Below are 10,106 nucleotides of genomic sequence, written 5' to 3'. Positions count from 1 at the left end.
CATCTTCATCCAACAATGCTTGCAATCCGGCATACTCAAACCTTTTCGCTAGCCGGCCACGGTCCTCGTTCTCCACGCTAAAATCACCAGTTTGGAATTTTTCAAACCACCTGAAGCACTGTGCTCTACTTAGAGTATGTCCACCATAAGCTTCTACACATAAGCATTTGATGAGCTTGAGAAGCGTTTTTCTTCAATTGATAACAGAAAATCAACGATGTCCGCAAATCGTGGCACGAAATTCGACATGTTTAAGAGCGACAAAAATGCATTGTTGTATGAAACGTAACAAACAATGAACTGAATATTGTTGACAGATTTTTTTTTTTTTTTTATTGAAACGTTATAAATATTTAAATACATTTCATTCTATTACATCTAGTTCACAACTATCAAGTAATATTATTTTTATTTTATTAAATTCGACAGTATTTACAGGAAATACGTATATAACTGGAAGACAGCTGACAGAAATTTACATATATTTATTTGTCAGACATCAAATTTTCTGGAACAAGATCATTTGGTTTTTTTCGTTTAAGTCTCCGGCACTCGTCATCTGAATTGGCAAGTCGCCGAGCCTCCGGGTTAGTATGTTTTTCGAGCCTTTGGGCATGAGCTACAGCGTAATGTTTGACAACTTCTTGAGGTCACGATGTAAATCAGTGTTCCTCACATACCATGGTGCGTTTACTGCGTTCTTTAGAAACTTATTTTGAAATCGTTGTATTTTTCCGATATGAGTTTGTTTGGCACAGCCCCATAGCTGTATACCATAAGCCCACACAGGTTTAAATACATGATTATAAATTAAAAGTTTGTTTTGTATGGAAAGAGGAGACTTCCTTCCAGTAAGCCAGTTTAATTTTTGCATTTTGAGGTTTAGTCCCACGTGTTTTATTTTAACGTGCTCTTTCCAGCATAGTTTGGGATCAAGCGTCATCCCTAAGTACTTCGCCGTATTGGAGTAAAGAATTTTCGTGCCAGAAATATATACAGGATGATATTGAATTTTTTTGTTTGTAAAATCCACATGAAGTTACTTGGCTTCATTAAGTTTTATACGCCACTTTGTAGTCCATTCGGTGATTTTGTTAACATCTTCCTGAAGTTTGCGAGAGGACTGTGTCTCATCGTCTCCAATTGCTAAAATGCACGTATCGTCAGCAAAGGTAGCTATAGTGCTGGTCTCAGAGACCGGTAGGTCAGATGTGAAAAGCACGTAAAGTATACGGCCAAGGATACTGCCTTGTGGAACCCCGGCTTTAATTCGCTTTAGGCTTGAATAAGAGCTATCGCACTTGATCCTGAAGTATCTGTTATTTAGATACGAAGTAAATAGGTTCGAAAACTCCCTTGGAAGCAAGATTTTAATTTTATGGAGTAGTCCGTCATGCCATACTTTGTCGAAGGGCTGATCAACATCGAGAAATATGGAAGAGCACACTTTTTTCTTTTCGATTGCTTCTTCTATCACATTTGTGATCCTATGCACTTGTTCGATTGTTGAGTGCTTTGCTCGAAATCCGAACTGGTGCGTAGGAATAAGGTGTTTGTTTTCAATCAAAGGCTTTAACCGCTGCAGAATTATTTTTTCGAGTAGTTTGGACATTATAGGTAGCAAGGAGATCAGACGGTATGATGACACTTCGTGAGGACTTTTGCCAGGTTTTGGTATCATTATTACCTCTGAAATTTTCCAGTACGTTGGCACATATTTTAGTTTAAGGCATGCATTTATAATTTTTGTTAGCTTAATCAATGTTTTTTGAGGAATATTATTTAAGGTTTCAGCGGTGATAAGATCGAAGCCGGGTGCTTTTTTAGATTTCAGGAGATTTATTTCACGCTTTATCTCTGCAGGCGAAGACAAACAGAACTGGTTTTCAGCTTGATGAATATCTGTAAGCAATGGTGCATGATGTGCTTCATGGGGCTTAAATGTTTTTTCTAAGTGATCAGCAAAGACTTCCGTTTTTTGAATATCGCTCTTAGCCCACAAGCCATTGGTTGACAGATGACAGACGAAAAAAACAAGACATTTAGGAAGGTTTAAAAACACTCCTAGCGACTATGGACTACTAGCTGAAAGTCTCATTTCATAGGTATACTATATATTTTCTTGGAATTTTGTTAACAAAATGTTTGTATAGTAATTTTATGACTGAGCGCTATTGGCTTTTCTGTTGTTTTTCTTTTCAATAACTGCAAAAATACGTAAAAAATAGATTGGAAAAATAAAATAAAACCATTTTCGTCTTCCGCGACCCCTTCTTACTGCAAAAAAATACTTTTTTACCAAAAAATTTTTATCGTGTAAATAGCCAAATGAACGACAAATGAAAAAAGTGTTTTTTTTTTCAAGAATAACTACATCAATGCTATAATCAAGCCATTGCCAATTTTTATCATTATCAAATTATTTACATCAAATTAACTATAACTCTAACTTTATTAAACCGAAAATTAGTTAGTACAATTGGCGAAAATCAATCAAAAAAAATTTAGTACTTAACAAATGGTAATTATTGTAACTATAACTTTTTCATTTATTCTTTAATAAAACTTGCAATTTTTTCCATTTAAAGGCTATTTAAATGTAATGAAAATAAATATCAGCTCATTACCATTTCAATTAATTTGTAGTTCTCACTTTTTCTGCTACTCTCATATATTCTCTTCAATTAGGTAATATAATAATTTCGATGCTCATAAATTTTATGGAGTTACTAATTGCTCATTGTTTTGTTTGTAAATTTATTTATGCATTTTACTGCAATTAACATAAATGAACAGCATTGTCATATTGAACTGATTGTAATCAAACAAATCTCCATAATTGAAGTAAGAGCATAAAAAGCTGGAAAATTTACAAATGCACATTCTACATATAGATACGTACGGTTGCGATCAAAAAAATAGCACTTCATAGGTGACACCACTTTGAAAACCAATATTTCGAAAATTATTGAAGTAACCAATAATTTTTTTCTTTGTATAAACTCGATAGTACACCGAGCGACCAGGGGACAAATAAAGTGCATTTCCCTTTTAAATTTATCGCTCCGACGTTAAGATCTTTTTAAAGGGGGCTTAAAGATTCAAGGAAATGATTAGTTCCGAAAATTTTTAAAAACGTTCAGTGGGATATATAAGTAGAATAATAATATGAGTATCAAATAAAAGAGAAAAATTTCTAGAATTGAAAAAATCACATGGCATTTTAAAATTGTATCCTTGAATATACTTGACAATGTCCGATATTTATTTTTGTAGTTATACAATTAGTTAATTATACAGGGTTTGATTGAAAAGTAATAAGCCTTCCCGCGCGGAGCGTCTGCCAAGCGATCAACCGAATCGGCTGGTGGGGGAAAATGATCGTTGGACCTTCCCCTTCCACTAGAAACCGGTCCCAGTTCGCTGGCAACAGCGGTGCAGTCAACATCCCTCCGCGCGTGAAAGCTGTTTTAAAAGTGTGTTAGGATTTTGCAGTGGCGAAAATGCAGCGATCATTACTCGATCAAATTTTGCGTAAAGCTAAACAAAACGAATACCGAAACCATTGGGCTACTCAAGGAGGCTTACGGGGACCAATCTCTGTTCAGTGCCCGGTGGCACACGGCCAATCGCCGCGACCCAAGAAGGCGCGCATGTCAAATCCAAGGTCAAAACCATGCTGATCATTTTTTTTGACTCTCTAGGCATCGTCCACAAGGAGTTTGTACCTCCAGGAAGCACTGTAAACGCGGCATTTTACAAAGAAGTGCTCCTTCGGCTGAAAAACCGCGTCGCCCGGGCTCGGCCCGACCTCGTCAACAATTGGACCCTTCATCACGACAATGCGCCGACGCACACCGCCTTCCTCTGCACCTTTGCATTGGCCAAGATGGGGGTTCTGGTGCTTCCCCACCCTCCCTACAGCCCAGACCTGTCCCCTCCGGACTTCTACTTGTTCCCGCACCTGAAAAGAAAGCTGAAGGGGAGGCGTTTCGACTCCATCGAGGCGATCCAAAAAACTGTGACAGCCGAATTGAACGCGATTCCGGCGGATGAGTTTAAAAAATGTTTCCTGCAGTGAAAGGACCGCTACCAGCGGTGTATTGACGCTCAGGGGTCCTATTTTGAAGAATATTAGTTGTATAAGCCAAAAGGTTTAATAAAACTGCTTTAAAAAAATAAGGCTCATTACTTTCCAATCAAACCCTGTATATTTTAGTTAAAACATTCATACCATATATCATTGCTCAGTTTATTCTTCGATTTCAGTATCTTTCGATATAAATCGAAATCATTCATAACATATTAAATGAGATGTATTAATTTTTTTAAACTCAAATTCATAAAGTTAGAAGGACGAAATTCGAGAATGTGCTAATTAGTAAAGATTTTAATCCTTAACTTATATTTTGTTCATAAATATCGGAAATTTTCAACGATATTCAAAGATAAACTTTTAAAAGAGCATTTCCAATAAATATTTGTCCCCTCACACTAAAGGATTTAATTTTTCAGATCCCTTGAAAAAAATTCTGATATCTGAGAGAAATAGAATATAATGGACTCCTCCTTTCACAAGCCTTTTGTTTTTTTTATCTATTTAGAAATTTTTGCACAGTGTTATACAAAAACCATCGACAATGCATGCGGTCAAAAAAAATATCAACTATAGGTGAAATGAGTGACGCAAAAGAAATAAATTAAGTTTGATACGAAAAATTTTCACTAAAATTCATATTTGGTACGTGCCCCTTACTGGCAATAACTACGCTGCAAGCTGCGGCTATGTAGTTAAAGAGTTCATGACACCGTTCCACAAGTTCTTTCAATAGCTTCGCAGTGCCCAAAATTGTTCTGCACTCCCTCTTTAATATCAAATAATACCCAACAACTTTCAATTGTATTCAAATAAGCTGATTATGGAGGCCACTGCATCAAATTTCCAAATTGGCAGGTCTATTGTAACTAATTTCACGTTTACTCCTGAAGTTTGTTTATCCGCTTTTAATAATTAAGCTGAAGTTGATTTTGGGTTGCTCAAGTTGATTTGGGTTGCCAAGTTCCAGCAATGTAATGGGGATTCAAAGATTTCAGAAGGGTGCGCCGTAAATGCTCCTTGGTATAACGACCTTGAACGCGATCTTGACATCAAATCAGGTGTCGCCACAATACAAAAGTATGCTAGGTCGGTCACAGATGGGTAGACTTCAACAGCATATCAACAGCGAAGCTTCGGTACTGTCTGACCTAAACAATTGGAAGACAGGCTTAAACAAAAGAAGTCCCCATAATCTCGTGCAGTAAACAACATCTGTGCAATAGAGTACCAAAGCTTTTAATTAACGTTGTGGGCATCGATTCGTTTGCAGTTGTTTTAGTTTGGAATACAGGAAATTTTATATTTGGGAACATCCGACAAAACAAGTGCTTGAAATATACTTAGAAATATTTGTATTCTTTCAAGTAAAATTTGAAAAACTCATTTTTACAACTTTTCACTCCCTTTTTTGTAATAAACAGCAATTTTCTGATACTTCCAGATTTTAATCTAATCGCTCATAAAAGAGCGAGAGGAACTGTATTCACACTAACATCTATGTTCGATTCTTTTGATTCTTTCGTGCTGGCTTATGAACAGAAATGACGTCAGTCTGGAGATCAAACGAAGGATAACTCTTGCCAACAGTTGTTACTTTGGACTTAGTAGACAATTGAGAAGTAGAGCTCTCTCTCGAAGGACCAAACTGGTACTCAACAAACTGGCGCTCATCATTCCCGAATCCTGCTATATGGCGCAGAAGCATGGACGATGACAACAGCAGATGAAAAATGTTTGTGAGCCTTCGAGAGAAAAATTCTACGTAAGATCTTTGACCCCCTCCGCTTTAGTGAGGAGTACCGCTTACGATGGAACAACGCGCTGTATGAGCTATACAGAGGCATGGATATAGTTAAGCGTGTAAAAATACACCGGCTACGCTGGCTTGGTCATATCACCCGTATGAAAGAAGACGCTCCAGCAATGCAAATTTACGACAACGTACCCCAAAAAGGAAGAGAAAGATCGCATAGCTGTTGGAAGGACTAAGTACTTCAAGTGAAGGACCTGACTTCACTCGAGATTTCCAACTGGCACCAACGAGCGCAGGGCAGATTTTAAATTCGGCCAAAACCGACACACGGTTGTAGCTCCGCGTGATTAATTGCTGATTTAAGGGGACCGCACTTTCAAAAAATCAATATTTTTTTTTACATTTTTCGAAAGTATATGTATGTAGAAATATTGTGTTTAAATTTCAGAGAGTTCGGAGCAGTGTAAATCTATTTTTTTCTTACCTGAACATCACTACCTAGAAGCGCTTGCCTGAGCGCGCAGACAGGTATACGCGCTCTCTCGACCCCTCGGTGGGCTAATCCCTTTTTGACAATAGAGGCAGCTGCTGCTTCTTAGGGTGTGAGATATATTGTCTATTCTGACTTATTCTCTTAGAAAGTAAGCAGTATTGTTCACTTTTTGGAGCAAAACGAGCTTTGAATCTCGTCTACTGCTACTTTACATCAGTTTCGCTTTTGACTTCGTACAAGCAGTATCGATCGCATTCGTCATGGGGAAACGGTACCAAGGAGTTTACAAAAACAGTTAGAGCGATTCTTTTGAAATTTAAACCACATAATTTACACCTCCTAAACGAGGTAGTCCACCTATAAAATATCAAAATTTTGCATTGTTACTAATTGTTTATTTAAAAAAACAGCGAAAAAAAGTGCATTTTTTTCAATTTTTGTCCGCCATTTTAAAATTTTTCGATAAATATTGATTTTTATAGGTGGATTAACTAGTATTTGTTATACTGAATCCAACCCATTTTGATTTTTTTGTTTAAGACTAGCCGTTCCCGAGATCTGCTTGGTACCGTTTTGCACTTCGATTTTAAGACGTTTACGCGCGGCCACCATTTTGTACATTAAAATGCAATAAAATGAATAAAAAAAAAATTTTTTACACAATTTTAGACTTTATTTATTATATCTAACAATATCTATATCTGTATCTTTCATTACATCCTCAAAAATAATTCCCAAAAATAGCTTTTTTTTTGGCGCATGATCTGGTCGCTCCCCTTAAGAGGTAAGAACCCATTGATGGCATGCAATTTGAGGGTTACACATTTTTTTAATTTTTGTTTATTGTTTGACCTTTTTTGACGAAAACAATGAATAAATTTCCAGCATTTTTATATGGAGAAAATGCACAAGACGTCAGAAAAAAAATTATGAAAAATCAACGCGATTTTTTAGTCACTTAATACTAGCACTTTTTGTACCAAAACCAATGGAGTATAAAACTAGATACCCAAAAATAAAGATTAGTTGAAAAGTATAGAAAGCGACATCTACAGGGTTATAGCGTTTGCTTTTTGAACCACCTATTTTTTTGAGAATGGTAACACAAATGACATGTCAAATGTGTTCATAATTTACTTAAAGGTTTGACATTTTCGAAATGGGACGCTATACGCTTGAACAAAATTGGGAAATATTGAAAACCTTTTTCCAAAGTGGTGAGTCTTCTTGTTCTTTTCTGATTTTCACATCGGTGGCTACATCAATAAGCAAAGTTGTCGGATTTGGGGCTCAGAAAATCCACACGTTACTGCAGAGAAGCCAATTCATACACAACGAGTCACTGTTTAGTGCGGCTTTTGGTCTGGCGGCATCATCGGGCCATTTTTTTTTTTCGAAAATGAGCGAGGAACCGCGGTTACAGTAAATGGCGAGCGTTACTGTGACATGCTCAACAAGTTGTTTCCAAAAATTGAAGAGGATGACATGGACGGCATTTGGTTTCAACAGGACGGTGCCACTTGTCACACTGCCAAAGTTACACCCGAACTTTTGGCTACCGTTTTTGAAAACCGAATAAAAAATAAAATAAAAAATAAATAATTGGCGCGTACACCATTTTTGGGTGTTTGGCCGAGCTCCTCCTCCTATTTGTGGCGTGCGTCTTGATGTTGTTCCACAAATGGAGGGACCTTCAGTTTCAAGCCGACTCCGAACGGCAGATATTTTTTAGGAGCTTTTTCATGGCAGAAATACACTCGAAGGTTTGCCATTGCCTGCCGAGGGGCGACCGCTATTAGAAAAATGTGTTTCTTTTTCTTTTGATTTTGGTGTTTCACCGAGATTCGAACCTACGTTCTCTCTCTGAATTCCGAATAACCAGCCGAAATTCCGATAAATTGGCCGCCTCGGAGCTGTGATTTAAGCCCGTTGGACTATTTTTTGTGGGGAGCCGTTAAGGACAAATGCTATGCGAACCATCCAGAGACGATTGATGCTTTAAAACACGAAATCGAAGTTGCCGTTCATGAAATCGGAGCGCAAACAATCGAAAATGTGCTTAAAAATTAGGTTGATCGAATGGCCTACTGTAAAGCCAGTCGTGGCAGTCATTTGGATGATATTATTTTTTATTCATAAATGACAATGTCCAATCTTCAAATTAAAAAAAAAGTTTGAAAAAATATTGATTAGTTTTTTTTATAGCCGATTCAAAAGGCTAATTTTACATGGCCCACCCTATATTACCTAGTAAAGGAATCAAAATTGATATGCTCTTTCAATATTTAATCATTCATTTAGACACACAAGCAATATTATTTTGATCTGTCATTCATTCTCTGTTTATTGGCCATTTGAAATTGACGTGTCAATGCATTGTTTTTTTGTTTTTTTTTTTTTGCAATGGAAAGAACCAAATATCGCGCTTATTTTCGCACAAAAATCTATGAACTAAAAAGCATCGTTAACATTTTTCGTGAATTTATAAGTAAGAGACTGCACCACATGTAGAAAAATTGTTTAATAAACTCTAACCAATCAGGTTAAAGAAAAATATCACTTATGTAGCTTAGCATTATCAGAGAGAGATGCTATTATTTTGAACCCAACTGTGCATATTTTTATTGTATTTCTAGTTAAATGCAATAAATTGCATTGTTTACAAAAATCTCATATAAAATATTGTGTGACTAGATAAAATATTATTAAACATGTTATGCGACAAATACATGCAGAAAACACAATTACTAGGGAAAACATATTCACACTCTTGCATACAAATAAACATTGCAGAATTTGCATAGCAAACACCACAAGTCACGCATACGCCCTGGCGGCAAGTCAAACAAACGCAACTTTTTATTTGCTCAAGTTCTTCACAACTTTTTGCGGTTGGTATTTTCTACGCGGTTGTTTTGTTTTTTCTTTGTTTTGACACTAAACTAAATAGTTGTTGACTTGATGTATGTGCACTAGATGTCGCTTGCATTTAGTACAACCAATAAGCAAAACATTAAGTGCGAGCCTATTTTATATGTATGTATTAGTTCGTCTGCCACACAAATGTTGTGAATATACAGATATACATAAATAAAAATAAAAAGTATATAAGCAGTTATTGGGTGTGTTCAAAGATTCACCGAAGGAATAGTGGATGAATAGATAGATACATAGATAGATATAGAGATTTAAGTCTAATACGGAGAGAGGATGGATGTGATTAGAAGTGTTCTTCGTTTTTGTGGGAGTCTCCAGTTAGTTGTTAGGCGAATATACAACAGTTGTTATGACGAGCCCCCAAGTAGAGCGATGTCAAGGAACAATATCTGCGCTTAGCCAGTGTTACACAAGGGTCCATGATGTGCTATTTCATTGCAACACTCTTCTCCATACAGTAGATAAATTTTTCAATCACCTAATATGTTCTGTTCGAAAATCTGATATGTAGTTGCCTATATTTTGCCTGTTTAAACAGCACTGCTCGTTGTCTAGTACGCCAAGGGGAGTTGGTTAAAAAAATTAAGTAGATTTGGCTGCCGATTTTGAAGTTTATTAAGGCAGGACGACACCTCTGCTAGAGAAAAATATTGGTATTTTTTGGCAGATATTTTACAATATTGCCACTATTGGAACAATTTCAGGAAAAAGGAATGCATGAGACTGGGACGATAACGGAGAATCGTATAAAATATTTAATTTATCCAAAGACAATAAGATTAATAAAGGGGATATGGGGAGTTCTGTCGCTCTGCAGGCAAAGT

The sequence above is a fragment of the Anastrepha obliqua genome, chromosome 1, assembly GCF_027943255.1.
Source record: "Anastrepha obliqua isolate idAnaObli1 chromosome 1, idAnaObli1_1.0, whole genome shotgun sequence".
NCBI lineage: Eukaryota > Metazoa > Arthropoda > Insecta > Diptera > Tephritidae > Anastrepha > Anastrepha obliqua.
This window is presented reverse-complemented; position numbering follows the sequence as displayed.